The following is a 15,295-nucleotide window of genomic DNA, read 5'->3' on the forward strand; positions in this document are numbered from 1 at the left end:
TCGCTGAATTGCTTCCTGTTGTGTCTGGAGCTGACAGGTTCTGTTAAGTCCGTTCAGATCAGCGCAGTGGGACACCAGCAGAACCTTTATATTCACAGCCAGGCTGTAAAAAAACAAAGTCCGCTTCATCTGGGCCTGCGGCTCTAATTATCGGGCAAACGGCGAGCGGGCAGAGCGCGGGCTTCTGGGAGGTGTGACTGTTTAACGAGATGGATCCGAGCTGGCAGAGAGCGAACACACATCAGAACCGGACCAGCGGCACCGGCTCTGCATCTCATGCTTTCACGCAGAAATCACAGCTTGAACTCTGGTAGGAATACTTTCGCTTTGTTCTGAAGGTTTATGCTACATCAGGTGTCAAAAATAAAAATACCACCAAAAAGTTTATTTAGAATTTTATATTCATGCCCAACAATAAACTAACCATGAAATATTTAAACTAAACAAATAAAACAGTTTTTGTAGGAATGTGGAAATCATTGTAGATCCTAAACTTCATCTATTTTGGGTTTGATTGAATAAAACTGAAGATTTAAATTTGCTTCATTCACGACCATAGAAAATCCCCCCAGGGGCCTCCAGTGGCCCCCGAGCCTCACATCGGTTAAGCTTCTCTGCTACGTTTCAACACAACCAGCCTGAAATGTTTGGATCCAAGCAGTTTTATTTCCTGAGGCATCAGAGCTTGAAGGTTTGCCGGATGGATTTCCTCAGGATGAAGCTCCTGGACATGCGGCCGGTCGGGTAGATGTCGCCGCCGTCGTCCATCGCCTGGCAGCTTCTGGAAACCAGACGGCTTTGATTAGGTCACATCCTTCCCACAGCGGCCCCGCGCTCCTGTAGGTACTTACTTACTCGCCTCTTGTACGGCCAGAAGCCGTTTTCAGGTTCCTGGACGAGCTCGGTCTGCTTGTGACCCAGTTGTTGACGAGCACCGGGCCCAGTTCGACCGGGCGCCGGAGTTTGGTTGGCGGTTTGAAGCCGGTCTCCTGTACGGCGGCCTGCAGGCACGTGTTGCTCCTCGGCGAGGCGGCGCCATCGCCGCCCGGCTCGTCCTCCTCATTGGGGAGGAGCAGCAGCTTGAAGAGCTCGTCTTTTGGGTTAGACATCGTCTTCCTGGTTCTCTTTTCCACACAGGAGCGCTCCCAGTTTGGGCTGCAGGTTTTTGTTTAAATATGGCCGGAACCCTAACAACAGAACCTTTTGAAAAATGCAACAGAAACAATGCAGAACTGCCAGCGAGGGGCTCGTTATGTGCTAAAGAGGATTCATGGGAGCCATTTCCACCAAAATCTGCTTTTACATAATTTATCTAACCGGCTGAAAACTACAACAGCGTATTAAAGAGAGGAAGAAAAACAGTAAGGGGGATTTCTGCCAAAACGTCCGAAATTTGTTTTGAAAAAACAAGACAGTTTCTGAGTTCAAAACGTTTTCAACAGAAATTTCCACATTGTTTTCTCAAATATCTCTATTAATCAGGTTTTTTATTTTAAACAATTCAAAAATGTTCTTCTTTTTCTAGAAGTTTTCTTTCCATTGTTTAAAGTTTTGAGATTATTGTCAGAATTTTTTTTAGAAACTAAAGGAAATTCCTGAGTTTGTAGAGTCAAAAATTTGCTACAGAAATCTGTTTTATTTTAATCTCAAGAAATTTGTAGATTAATCTAAAAAAATTAATGAAAAAAATTTGTACATTTCTAAGCTTCAATGGTCTCAAATTTTCTAGAAAAATCTGTCATTTCCACTTTTTCCAGAAAATTAACCTAGAAATTTGAGTTTTTTCTAGCAAATTTTTGACTTTACAAAATCACACATTTTCTTTTTTTCTGAAATATTTCTGAGATTAATCTGAAAATTCGATTTTTTTCTAGAAAATTTTAGACTTTTTAAACTCCAAAATCTTTGTGTTTTTATGTTGAAAATATTTGAGATCGATTTCAAAATTTCAGATTTTCTGGCAGAAATGTACTCGTCTTTTTTCCATCTTCAGTGGACGTTGTAAAATACAGCTGCCCTTCCGTACAGTAAAATGAAACAAAACCTGTTTTCAGTGCTGAAAATAAACTCAATTTATTAATTTTCCTCCAATCAACTGTAACAGATTCTGCAAACTGGATGCCAATCTATTGATCAGACAAATGGATCTGCATGATTTATAAATATTACAAAAAAATAAATAAATAAATCAACTACTTAGTGGATTAAACTATAGAAGAAAATCACAATATAACTTTTGACATTTTTTGTAGGTTGCTGGTGAATGAATGAATGGTCGGATGAACGGGTGTATGGATGGATGGATGGTTGAATGAATGGATGGATGATTCGATGGTTGGATGGATGGATGGACGGATGGTGGGGGTTGAATATTTCAGTTTGCTAACTGTTTCCATAGCAACCACATGACATCACTTAAAGCTGCTTGTTGAAATTACCTACCTTACCAGAATGTTTTGTTTTATTTATTGTTTTATTTTATTGTTTGTTGCTTTTGTTCCTGAACGAAGCTTTTTAGCTTTTTTAGCTTTTTTTTTACGTTTAAAACTACGTTCAGGAAAACCAAACCGTTTTTTCTCTCAGCTTTTCTCTGTTTTCTGAAGCAGAACTCCGAGCTGGAGCTTTAAATATTAAATCAAAACAAGCATCTTGATTCTCCTTCCAGTCATTTTATCAACAGGGGACAAAAAAAACATAATCCTGATAAACAAAAACCAGCCAAGCAGCGTGTGATCTGCAGATTTTACCCAAACTCCTCCTCTGCTGCACGTTTCAGTGAGCACTGCTCAACTGCAGTGCCATCTACTGGCCGGAACGGGAACTACAGGGAGGAGTGACAGGAGGAACAACATTGATGCAGAAACTCTGTGACTATTTTTTTAAAATACAGTTTGATTCACAACAGACCTGCTAAAACATGGCAAATAAAAACTTATTTTTTGTGCAGATCACAGTGAACGAAGCTTATATTTATGCTAAAGGACAAATAAACCCATGTAAACAGAAATCAGTTGTTTGTTCCTTTATTGCTTTTGATAGTAATAAAACATACAATGTGATGTAGTTAAATTAATACCCTGATAACAAAAGATGAGTTTGCAGTTTCAGTAAACTACAAAAACTGTCATTATAAACAACATAAAATAAATTATGATTAGTAAAAATGAGCAGATAAAATGTCTGAGTTTGTTCACAGAAAACAAAAAGTGGCAAATTCAGATGTTTGACATTCAGTCATGGTTAAATTTCATTATTTTTAAGAAAAACATTTGAAACACGGTTGACTTTTCATTTCCAAACTATCAAACTAAAATGACCAGATTAATTAGTAAAAATAAAAAGTGAAAAGTTTGAGGAAATGGAACAATCTGCAGCCATTAAGTACCTGAATGGAAAACTCTCTGACTCATGTCTGTACCATAAATATGTTTAGCATGATCAAATCAAACAACGACGTAAACTTGAAACATTTGTTTTGTTCTGTTTTAGGAAAATCTGATACTTTAATTTGCATTTAATAAAATGAATTCTGCATACGGGAAAGTTTTAACACAAACATTCACATCTGGCAGTAAAACCCAACCCGAATGATCAGAAAGATAAAATGCTACCCCTACGGTCCTTTGTCTGGACCAGGGTGTCCAAGGTGTGGTTCGGGGGCCATTTGTGGCCCAGGGCTGAACATGTGCGGCCCCCCGGCTTCAGTTACAGAATAATACAAACTGGACCCCCAGTAAATGGAGACTTTATATTTTTAATCAGGACAAAATTATCACAAAGGAAAATCTTCCTACAGTAGAAAATATTGGAAACGTCACAATTTATTTCTTTGAATAATTAAGTTTTCCATTTTCTTGCAGGGATCAGTGACTTTTAATCAATTTAATAAAGTTGGCTGATCACAGCAAGCATTTTAAAAAAGACCAAAACCCCTGATGTTAGTGACTGATTAAACTGCAAATTACTTTTAATGAGCCAAACTCACAAAACTCTTTTTACATTTTTCATCTAGAATAATTTAATTTAGGCCTTTCTAACAACAAATCTGACTACTGTATATTTTAATTAAAGTATTGCAATGTTTAGTTTATTGTTGAAAAAGTAGAATAACATCTTTTGGACACCTTTGGCCAAAGTGCAGAACTTTGCTGCATTTCTCCAAAATTTCTTACTGAGAAAATCTTGATAACTTTAATTAAGTAGCCTCACAGATCCAATAAAGAAGAAAAACTGATTATGATTTCTGCTGTGAGCTCTCAGCCGTTAAAAGCAAAAGTCAATCAAAGTAAATGTAAGTGCATTTTAAGAAATGTCGCCCCTGTGGGTGCAGTCGGCTCCATTAACAAATAAAACAAGCAGAAAAAATCCACTCAGCATTTAGGAGGCGCATTTTGTCAGGGAGATATTGTCGCTTTGAGCAATATTAATATCATAATGAACTATTTGGAATGCATCATTTGTTGGGTTGTGTATTCCAAGTGTCAGGAATTATTTGCGAGGCAATTTTATATTTATTCTGTTGGCCAGAGTCGGACGGAAAAAGGAGGGAAATGTGGCAGGCGGCCCGGCAATTACTGATCAATATAATCTTATCAGAGCTCCAAACGGGACCTTATCTAATTAATTAGTTTTATTTTTAGAACATCAAACTGCAAATATTATACCCAACAACCTGGCTCTGTTTTTTATCTGAGATTATGCAAAGTTACATCAGTTAGCTGTTTGTTTAAGGCATTTTAAATCATGTTTCATAAACTAACTGGGTCGAAATTGAATTATAATTAAACACAACAATAAACAAAAAGCAGCAAATAAAACCCACATGTCTGAGTTTGTGTTTTGTCTTGTACAGGACAGAAGCTAATGTTTCGTTTTAGCAGCTCTGCTGCTGTTCAAAGGGTCCATTTTAGCAGCAAATCCTCGTCTGTGTGTAGAAAAGATGTTTTTCCCTCTTTTAGATCATTTTAAATGTTTCATTTTCAATGGAAAAGCGGTTATTTGCCACTTTAATAGGTAAAGTTTGATCACAGTTAAACCATGTTCAAGAATCCAGTTTGAGATGATTTGAGCTCTGGAGGTTTGGATTTCTCACATAGAAAGGGATTTAAATACCAGCTGATGCTAAAGGTGTGCCAAGAAAATATCCCCGCAGCACCATACTGCCGCTGCCAGCTTTGCTGTAAGGCAGCATAAATATTTGTTTTCATGTTGGTTAGGCCAAATGTCTGCCATCTTTATGTTGCCTTCCAGTTTCCTATCCTCATCATATATCAACAATCGTGCTGCGTTTAAAGTCACGTTATTTTCTGCTCTTCCTGGTTCTGAAGCTCAGTTTGAGTTTCAGCGACTCGTTTTCACCTCGTCCAGATAAATCTGTCAGTTAGCCGATTAGCTAGTTATGCTAGCAAGCAGTTAGATGTGTCAAACTTATTTTGGGAATCTGTTATTCCATCAAGTTGCATTTATTGCAATTATTTATAGTGGCGAATTTGGGCCATTGTAGACAGAAAAATAAAAAGTTAATTTTCGCCAAAAACCTCAAAATTTCTGAGTTTGAAAAGCTAAACGCTTTCTAGAAACATTTTTGAATTTTCTAGAAAAAGAAGTGGAAATTTTTGAGTTTCAAACGTTGAAAACTTGGTTTGAGTTTATAAATATAACAATATAACTTTTAAAAAATATATTTAACAAATATTGATATAACCTATTAAATAATACCTCTTTGAAAGTTATATTGTGATTTTTTAAAATAGTTTAATGCATAAAGTATTTTATTTTATTTTGGGTTTTTTTGCAAGAAAGGGATTCATAGATAATTTTAGATCCATTTGCCATATAGAAAGAAAAACATCCAGTTTGTAAATCCATTATGATCAGCGATGAAAACAGACTTTGGGCCACTTTTACTTAAAAAAATGCACAACAGTCGGGATTATAGATAGAAAAAAAAAAGACACATAAATTTACACCAAAAACTCACTTTCTTAAATTTTCTAACCCAGAGTGCGTCTAATCCTTAAAGGAAAATCAAATCAGTGGTTTTACTGAAATTAAATCATTTTCTAAAAGTAAAAGTTTGGTGGAATTCTGGGAGTTTTGGATCTTTACACGTTTAAAGAACCTCTCTAACATACACATGAATATTATAATGGAAACAAAGTGACTCGTGCTGTGGTTGTATGCATGTAGGTTTAGAGAAAGTGCAAATTAATTTAAATATACTTTTTTATATTCAGTAGTATGAATTTAAAATCCTGTTTGAGACATTCCTTAACTACCAACGAAGAAGAATCTGGACTTTCATGTTTTGATTCTAATTTAGGTTTGAATAGTTTATGCATCCAAAAAAATCTGAAATATGCATAATTTATTGAGTCAGGTGATGTTATTGATTATATAAAAAAAATCTTACAGCTTATTGCTTATTTTTCATATATTGCTAGTAAAACTATTGACCTGAGTGGAGAGATGCTGCATGTTTTTGCTTCAACAGAAAACTAAATGAAAGAATGATTTACAAATTAAACTAAAAATGAAAAAATGAGGAGGAAAAATTGATGTTGCACTTCAGTTCCAGCAGGGGGTGCTGCAGCTTTGCTGCTGCTATCTGCAGACTGGCAGTAAATATTTAAAAAATCTGCTTGATTTCAAGATTTCTAAAAAAAAAAAAAAAAGTTTACTTTTAGTCCACAAGCAATTAGGGAAAAATAATTTTCTGCTAATAATTTGTAGTTACATTAACAGAGAAATCCTTGAAAACTGAGTTAGACGTAATATTTAAAATGTTTAATCAATTGTCAGAATCATCAAAATGAACAGAAATAAACTCTAATTACTGAAATAAAACACATCATAATTTATTCCCCTGAATAGTTGTGGAAAATGGAAGAAAACATTTGCTTGAGTTTATTTTGACTAAAATCTGAGCATTTCTGAGGATTTAACCTTGAACCTGGATTAGTTTGGACATCAATATTTGGATAAATGTTTAGTCAGAAATGCAGTTTATTAAATTACCAAAATAAAACTGGATCTTTTCTGTGTTGGAACAGCTGGGATGGATGAAAAACTATTACAAATCTATAAAAGTACACATTTATTCCTTACCATGAAGATTATTTATAACTGGACAATATTTTGATGCAACTTTGATCTTTTAAGCATTTTTACCTGAAAACAATCTGGGTTGGATTTGATGTTTATTGCTTTATAATCACTGCAGCTTTTGCATCATAACTGAAAGGTTGTGTGAACTTTAACCTCACTTGGAAATATCTCAACACTTTTTCAGAGGAGTTTTGTATGAAAATGCATAATGCCAAATTATCAAAGACATAAAAAACTTTAGTAAATTCCTAGTTTTTCAGGTAAATTTGCTGTTTTACATTAAAAGATTTGCAACTATGGCACAAAACATCTTTATTTAACTGCTAAACATTTTGAATGTCAGTTTGAACATGTAAAAACATTTTTAGATAAAGTGGAGGGAAAATTTGTTCTGCACTCTTGCAGCTGCGTCTTTGAACAACATGGCTGCTGATCTACGGAAAGCTGTTTTGGACATTTTCAGCTGCTAACAGTCAATCATCATGTTTTCCACTCATTTATATATTTCTATGTAATGTCACAGTTTCAAACTAAATATTTAATTAGGCTAAGTTTTTATTTGCAAGTTAAATTTTAACTTCAAACTAAATATTTAGCTTTGTAGCTAAATATGTACGTAGCTCTGATTTAAACATTCAGCTAGTTCTGCGTTTAAATATTTAGCTCAGATCTATCTAATATTTAATTTTAGATATTTTATGGGGTATATTTTGTGGGATTAATAATTGTAAACATATTATTGTGCTAGCTCTAACTAGCTTCCTAACAAAATATTTAAGTGCTTTTGAGCTAAATATGATGGTAAATATTTAGCTAGTTCTGAGCTAACTCTCTAGTTAGCTACTTAGCTTGCCAACTAAATATTTAGCTCTATTTAGCTTGCTAGCTAGATAGTTAGCCAACTGTCGCTTGACTTTTTAAGTAGCTAACGAGAGCATTTAGCTCAGCGCTAGCTAATCACTCAGTGACGTTTAAGCTAAATTTTTAGTTAGCAAACTAACTATATCTCTGAAGTAAATATTTAGTTCAAGGCAAACTGTGACATTTAGAAATTATTGAATAAAATGGAGAAAATATAACTTTGAAAAACTAACCCAGTTTTCTCTCTTGGCTAAATATTGCTGTTAGTTTTTGAGTCGAGGAAACTGAATCTCAAAGCCGAACATGAAGCCAGGTTCAGTTTTATAAGATATCCGTCAGGTAAACAAATGAGCTTAATGTCGTTTCTGGGATTTATTTTTGCCTGGATTTGCACCAAAGTGATTTGAAACTCAAAAAAGAGAAATCTCAGCTGGAGAAAATGAAGCTCCTCCAGCTGAACTTCGATACGCAGTGAGAAAGAAACTAAAACCGCTTAACAATCTGTACAAGAAACTGGTTTTTCTGTATAAAAGCCTCAAGTTTCAGGATTGAATCAGTAGCTCGGACGTGTATTGCTCAGTCAGCAGTCCTGCAGTAGTCCACATGTTTCCAGCACCAGAACCTCCAGGGTGCTGCTGCTCCCGGATCAGTGCAGTAGTGCAACCATAAAATCAGATTCCTAAGCGCGCGGATTAGTCCTGCTGGGACCGGACCGGTTCTGGCGCTCAGTGCAGAGTCCCGTCCAGGTCGGCAGCAAACAGCTCCTTGTAGAGCGGAGGGAAGAGCGTTCGGACCGCGTCCGGGTAGACGGTTCTGAACGCCGCGAGCTTCTCCGAGTGGAGGCCGCAGAGAGCGCGCAGCGCCGACGCCTTGCACCGCAGCTGAGCAGGAAACGCAGAAAGAGTCCACTGATCAAATTATCAATCACTTAATGTTTAAATATTGCATCATCAGAAGGACCAAAATATAAAGTTAAGTGGAAATTTTGGCATTTAAAAGACCAACAAGATAATAATTCATGTAAGTAAAAAAAAAAGACAAAATCAGGCAAAAGAAATGTTTCCAAATCAGTTTCTATCAATAAAAAACTGATGAAACTTCAATAAAACACAGATCAGGTGTGTGTCTGAGTCTGGTGGATTTCTGGTTAAAACATGTTTGTTTTTCATTCATGGGCAGAAAATCCAGAAATCTTACTCAAATAGGAGTAAAAAGTAAAGTGCAATAAAATACTCCTAAAAGTTTTTTTTTAAAGTGACTCAGGTAAATGTAATTGAGTAAATGAAACCAGTTTCTCCCCAACTCTGCTTCAGACTGAAGTGATAATATTATGGGAATAAAGTCACAATATTTTGATTTTAATTCCATTTTATTCTCATAGAGTTTGCAGCTATGTTTATTCTAAAAAAACTAACACATAAATAATAATAATGATTAATAATAAAACTTGAATTGGTTACACTTCCGATATTTTCCACTAGGAGGCAGCATAACCTCAGTTTCATTTAGCATGCTGGATTTTTCTCTTTGAAATATTTTCATTTTATGTTTTATTTCATTTACTCAATAATAAATATGAACAGTTCAACTGGCAAAAATTATGAATGAAAAGGAGCAGGAAGAAGCATAAACCTAAAATATCTTCCTCAACTCAGAAAACTGTTAAGACATATCTAAAAAAAAAACACAGAAGATATCAGCTTATTTAACGACATATCGCTTCATAATAATGATTTTCAAATTTCTTTTAAATGCAGAAAGAGATTTCTTTAAATGCAATGATTTAAAACCTGAATGTTGGCACGTTTAGCTCTCCGTCATACCTTCTCCAGAACTCCGTCGTCTCTGTGGTTCTTCTGCAGGATGTGCTGCAGGGCCGACTCGGTTTTCCGCTGCAGCTTCTCCACCTGCAGCTTCTCCCGCAGCCACGACCGGTCTGCAACGAGCGCGCGCGCACACACACACACACACAGATAAGCACTTAAAAACAGAACGGTTGGAGTGAGCGGAGGGAGGACGTACCTGCAGAGAGCAAAACAAACGCGGAGAAGAGGGCGATCTCTTCCTCGGTCAGCTGCAGCGAACACATGCTCTGACCAAAGTCAAACACTGACGAGATCAAATCATCGCAGCCTGACGGAAAAATGCAAAAGGGCATTCACTGTAAAAAGATTGATTTCAAATTTAACTTTGGCTTAATGACTTAAAGTTTCAACACAATGTTTTGTGGTATTGTGATAACGATGAAAGTGATGATGAGAACTATTTACTGAGAAACATTCACTGCAAAAACACAAAATCTTACCAAGTATTTCTGTCTAGTTTCCAGTGCAAATATCTTAGTTCATTTGAACAAAACTACATTACAAGTAACTTTTCAGCAAGAAAAAGGATACAACTAGACCAAAAATATTTTGTAAGATTTAGCATTTTTGCACCATACCCATTTATAATATGCTTCTTTAATCACAAAAATAAGTGTGATTTGTATCATTAAACTGCACATCCATTTAATCATATTTTCAAATTAATATTTATTAAAAAAACTGTAAAAACTGTAAAAACTAACAATCCAACAATACAGAGAGTTTAGGGAGGTTTTAAACAGCGTGACAATGATAAATCTGAATTATTATGATAAGAAATTTATCACAATAAATGATAAACAATACGATAAATGCACAAACATCTAAATCTGCAATTTTCAACCCAGAGCTACAACTGAGGGAACATATGGAGCAAAATCACACAGATATATTAAGAAACATTTAAAAGAAGGATATTTTTTACATTTTTTAAAATAAATATGAGCTACTCACCTAATGATTTAAAAACGTCAGGACTTGCAAATTTCCCATCGAAGTAGACGGTGTTGTTCTGAGAGTCAAAAACCCGACACATTCGTACGAAGATGACCTCTAAAGATCCTGCCAGGAAAAAATAAAGAGTTCAGCCCAACAAGAGGGACCAGATTTATAAAACCTCAGTCTAACTGATTCACATGCAGAGAAAGAAACATGATTCACATGTTAGAAGGAAAGTCAACAATTTTTCCTCTTTCAAAATTTGCTTTTATAGCTTTATTGCTTAAGAGCTTCTGAGAGTAGAAAGTGAGGCTGATTTTTTTTTTAAGTTTTCCAAACTCAACTTAGGCTGAAACGATTAATTGGATAAATTGTAATCAATTATTGAAATAATCTGGAGCTAATTCAGTAATCGATTAAAGGTTTGCTCACCGGCTTTCAGCAGCACAATCTGGTCGTTCTGGCAGAGATCCATGAAGCCGTCGATGCGCTTGGCGAACTCCACCACGTACTGGACGGCGTCTGTGATCTTCACTGCACAAAGCTGCCACATCGCCTCCTGTGGCTGAGCGGGGAACAACAGGAAGATGTTTCAGAAAGAGACGAAGCAAAAGGGGCTGAAAATGGGAAACAGATTTAAGACTAGCCTCACAAGACCCACATGGTTTTATGTGTTCACAATAACCAACACAAATCCAATTCTGATTTTTTTTTTTTTGTTCCAGTGACCCCAATCCTATTTTATACCATTAAATAATCTTGGTATCAAAACAGTTGGGACACTACATCAGAAGTGGATTATCACAGAATCTGCTTTAGTTTCAGAGAAAATGAGGAGAGGACAAGAAGTAATTTGAATTTTGTCCTTCAATTTAGGCTGAAAGTTGAAGTGGAAACAATGCAAGACCTTGATAATTTCTTTACATTATGCAGTATTTAAACCTTTCAGGAATACCGTAAATAAGGCTGAAAACTTTTGGAAACCACAGATCCACATTACCTGCACAGAGATTGATGCAGCTGCAGGAAACATTAGCAAATTTATAGAAGTAAAAAGAAAAACCTCTTCATCATCTACAAAAACCAGATGTGTCCTGTGTTTTTACTTACTAACCTTTAATACATTTATTTCTGCATGTCTAAAATTGCTTGCTTTTGATCCAATTATAATAAAACACTATAAAATATTACACTTGACTCCAATCAAGTGTAAAAAAACATTTTTACTGTAAAAAATTAAAACCATCAAAAGATATTTTTGGCACTAGCAGAGCTCCATACTATAGAAGTCAGACCATTATCAAGAAGCTACATTTCGTTGGGTTTGGATGGAGCGAACAGACCTTGTTCTGATACTTCTCCACCTCTTCCTGCAGGAAACTCTGCCAGCTCATTTCCTGCAGCTCCTCCCTCAGGTACTGACACGTCTCCAGGTGAGACTTGCAGATGATTTGGGCCAAGTGATCTGAAGCAAAACAAAAACAAAGTTCAGAATTATTCAGAGCTAAAAGTCGACAGATTCAGTTTCTCTGAGCTCTTTTTCACTCGTTTTCAGTCAGGACTGTTTTCAGACAAAATTAAAGGCTCCGCACATCAAAAACAACTCAGCAAAGACATTTTAGGAAATCACACTGCAGAAGTACAAAATCTTTTTAAAAAATGTATTTTTGTCTAGTTTCTGGTGCAAAATATATTAGTACCCTTCAAATAAGATGAAATTAACTTATAACAGATTATTTCACTTAAGACAATTTTCCCATTTTACAAGTGAAATAATTTGCCAGTGGAATTAGTATTTTTCATCAATGTGAAGGAATTATCAACTTAAAACAATCTTCTATACCTTGCTGAAAATGATTTGTAAGTTAGTTTTGTTAGTGTACTAAGATATCTGCACTAGAAAGTAGACAAAATACTTGGTGAGATTTTGGTTTTATTTACAGTGCAGATCTTCAGGATGTTTTGATATGAAGAGATTTTCACAGACCTATAATTTGTTTTCAAAATATGCTTTTGTACCAAAACTTTTTTGTGTAATATAACCAGTTGCCTAGAGTCCATCCATCATGCAACCAACAATTTCTTTTTTCTTTTAGGCATTACAACATGAGCGGCAGAAGTCGGGTCATTCAGTCAGATCAGTCCGGATGAACTCAGTTTCATTAGGAACCAAAACTGCAAAGTGTTGTTCCATCTCCAGCTGCTGCGGTTCTTTCTCTCTGCTCTGAGTCGAACCAACCTGTTCCCCTACTGGCCTGTGGGGGCGCTGCACAATGAACCACTGAAGGAAACGACACAAAAACCTCTGAAGACACTGAGCACAACTTCCTTCTTCACCAGATGGAAACAAGATGGAGGCGTCAGATTTTAACGGCTGCAGGATTTCTCTTCGGCTATTTTTCCCACTAGCGCTAAGCTAGCACGTTTGTTTTGGTTGTATTTACCCAGAATTCCCTGCTCTAGTCCACTTCCTGCTTTTGGAATTGTTTCCAGTCTGCTTGGTGTTCACATTTGCATTCAAACCGCACCAGAGTTCACTTTTATTGGCATGTTTTAGAGTCTGTATACTCCAGTTAATGACTAATCAATTACTAAATTAGTTGACGATTATTTCAAATATCGATTAATCAATATTAATCTGATTAATCGTTTCAGGTCTAAACAACACATTTATCATCTTCCAGTTGTTTTGTTGGTGTAGTAAGTTTGGTGGAAAAATCCCAAATTTCTAAAATCATTTATCTCGATCTGATGAGCTGATATTCAGAAATAAATTAGAAACTGAGTAAAAATGCAACAAAAGTCCAAAGAAAAAATATTGAAAATCTGCCTGAAAAATAGAAATATGACATCATTTATAATAAACCTCCGTTTGTCCTGTCAGCATTATTTTAGCCTTTTTACCAAATAAATATTCATGAATGGAAATTAGAGAGAAAACTTATGTTTGTAGTTAATTAGATGATAATAAAGCTGAACCAGCAGTCATTTGTTGTTTTTAGTTAATAGAATAAAACAGAGAAAGAGTCCAAGCTTCAGTCAGATGATGATGCACTTCCTGTTTGGTGAGTTTTGGAGTTTATCGTTCAGAAAATCTCCAGGGAAAATAAAATAAAGCTGATTTCCCCAAACGAGTCGATAACTAATTACCACACTGAGGTTTTAATGAGCCTCCGACCTGCAGCCATTTTGAGTCAGCATCTCCAACTGCTTTCTTCCTCTGTGGTTTCTCAATCCTTCCTCATTCTTCTTCTTCATCTGCTGCTGCTGAAGCAGATTCACTCCATGTTTGATTCCCTACAGCTGCAGAAAAACGTTTTACATCCATCTTCTTTTGTTTAACCAAGCTTGTGCAGGTTCTGTAACGGTTCCATGAGGGAGACCCAACAGTTTCCCTAACAACCGTCTCCAGGTGTTCTCCCAGAATGGACTCATGTTCTGGATGTTCTGGTTCTGCTCCAGTTTGGATCAGTGGCTCCAACCTGAAACTCCTGCAGAACCCAGCCAACCTAAACAGAAAGCTCATGCCTGCTGCTTCTGTGCAGCGTCTCGTTTTATCCTGATCCTCTTTGGTTCTGGTCAAAGATTCTCAGGACGTAACAACCGTTTAGTTTCTCTGAGGCGATGCATGGTGGACTCACCGTGTACGGTGGACTCACCGTGTTCGGTGGACTCACCGTGTTCGGTGGACTCACCGTGTTCGGCCAAGGTCAGGGTTGGAGAAGCATCTCCGTTGCTGAAGGAGCAGTAAGGGAAGAAGCCATTGCCGTCGCCGTGTCTGTAGTCGTGCAGCGGCTCCGGTTTGATTCCGTTGATGTCGAGTCCGGACTGGTCCGGAGACGGCTGGATGTCCAGGTAGAAACCTCCACATCCTGCGTCTCCTGCTCCCGACTCCGCCTGTTTACAGCAACATAACTGATGCAGAAATGGTTGCTATTCAGATCAGATGTAGGAGTTACGGCTGCAGACCTTGGAGGTCAGAGATCCTCCGTCTGGTGAGGTCCGGTCCATGTAGCAGGCCGGGTCGTCTGCTGGGTCCGTGAGGCCCGCGGAGCACAGCGTGTACGGGGGAGACGGCGACTCAGCCTCGTCCGGGCTGGGGCTGCCGACGCTGGGGGAAGACCGGCTGGGCGCCTGCTGCTGCTGCTGCTGCTGCTGCTGGAGCCGGTGCTTCTGGACCTCGGCGTACAAACTGTCCCGCTGCTTCTTCGACATGCGGCCGAACTTCACGGCTGCCAGAGAGCGGGACGAGAAAACATCTGTTTAACTCATGTAGTGGCAGAACTGAAAGCTTTAAGGCCCTTATGCGCCTCCTGGTGGACCAGCTGCCCACGGATCTACAGACCAAGAAAGATGGGCGATTCCTGGTGTGGTTATTTACTTCCCCCTTGCTGTGTGTTTAGGCAGGTGAGGGTGAGTTTGGTGGGTCGGTTGGTGTTTAGGTGGGTCGGTTGGTGTTTGGTGGGTCGGTTGGTGTTTAGGTGGGTCGGTTGGTGTTTGGTGGGTCGGTTGGTGTTTAGGTG

General features: G+C 37.3%; 1 pseudogene; it reads right to left on the minus strand.

Moving 5' to 3' along the window:
- Positions 1–4,948: 4,948 nt before the first annotated feature.
- The window catches only part of LOC103155210 (nuclear receptor ROR-alpha-like), a 21,056-nt pseudogene continuing 10,709 nt past the window's right edge, over positions 4,949–15,295 (minus strand).

This window comes from Poecilia formosa, unplaced genomic scaffold (assembly GCF_000485575.1).
Source record: "Poecilia formosa unplaced genomic scaffold, Poecilia_formosa-5.1.2 Scaffold417, whole genome shotgun sequence".
NCBI lineage: Eukaryota > Metazoa > Chordata > Actinopteri > Cyprinodontiformes > Poeciliidae > Poecilia > Poecilia formosa.